Below are 991 nucleotides of genomic sequence, written 5' to 3' on the forward strand. Positions count from 1 at the left end.
ACACTATATATGTGTGTGTATACAGATAAAACTAGCTATTCTGTGCATATAATTGACTGAATGTACGTGATACACTTTCAGAAACGGTCCACTCGCTCGCTCTCTCTCTCCAAGACTGGCCTACTGTGTTCCTATCAAGTCAAAGCACATCGCACACAAGCTGTCACCCTCCCCTTCTTTTCCTCTCTCTCATTTTTTCTACCTGCTTCCTCCCCTTCTATTTACTGCTTACCCTCTATATTTCACTATATATATCTACCTCTCATTCTGTCGCTCTGTCTGTCTGTCTCTCTCTCTCTCTCTCTATCTGCAATTATACCCTCTCACTTCGTTTTCTCTTCACTTTCTCTCGCCTTTTACTATTTTCCCTCCGCTTACGTATCTCTCTCTTTCTCTCTCTCTCTCTCAAGCTCTCTATCTATATATGTGTGTGTGTCTCTAGCTTAACCATCACACTGTATTGCATTCCTCCTACTACTACTACCGTAGCACCACGTTTTTCTCTTTCTCTAGTGATAAGCCACCCTTTTCCTCCATGTTGTACTCTTACTTTCTTCCCCCACTCTCTCTCTCTGTATATATATATGTGTGTGTGTGTGTGTGACAAACTGAAAAAGCCTGTCGTATATATATATATATATATATATATATATGTGTGTGTATGTATATATTTATGTGTGTGTGTGTGTGTGTGCCCGTGTTTGTCCACCCACTATCGCTTGGCAACCGATGTTAGCGTGTTTGCGTCCCCGTAACTTAGCGGTTCGGCAAAAGACACTGATAGAATAAGTACTAGTCTTAACAAAGAATAAGTCCTGGGGGTCGATTTGTTCGACTAAAGGCGGTGCTCCAGCATGGCCGCAGTCATATGATTGAAATAAGTAAAAGAACGTGTGTGTGTGTGTGTGTGTGTGTGTGCAGCCATCAATTTTTTTCTCCCCAAAAGGGGGTTTTTCGTACCAATATTTACATGCAATTTTTTTTATAGCTT

General features: G+C 41.2%; 1 protein-coding gene across 1 annotated transcript in view; it reads right to left on the reverse strand.

The window, feature by feature from the left end:
• LOC128249101 (uncharacterized) overlaps positions 1–199 on the reverse strand; it is a 120,260-nt gene extending 120,061 nt beyond the window's left edge. The window contains exon 1 of the mRNA XM_089360222.1: positions 1–199. This exon is cut by the window's left edge and continues 554 nt beyond it. The gene's annotated coding sequence lies outside the window, so the exon portion shown is untranslated.
• Positions 200–991: the final 792 nt, after the last annotated feature.

Source organism: Octopus bimaculoides, chromosome 11, assembly GCF_046866305.1.
Source record: "Octopus bimaculoides isolate indiv1 chromosome 11, ASM4686630v1, whole genome shotgun sequence".
Taxonomy (NCBI): domain Eukaryota; kingdom Metazoa; phylum Mollusca; class Cephalopoda; order Octopoda; family Octopodidae; genus Octopus; species Octopus bimaculoides.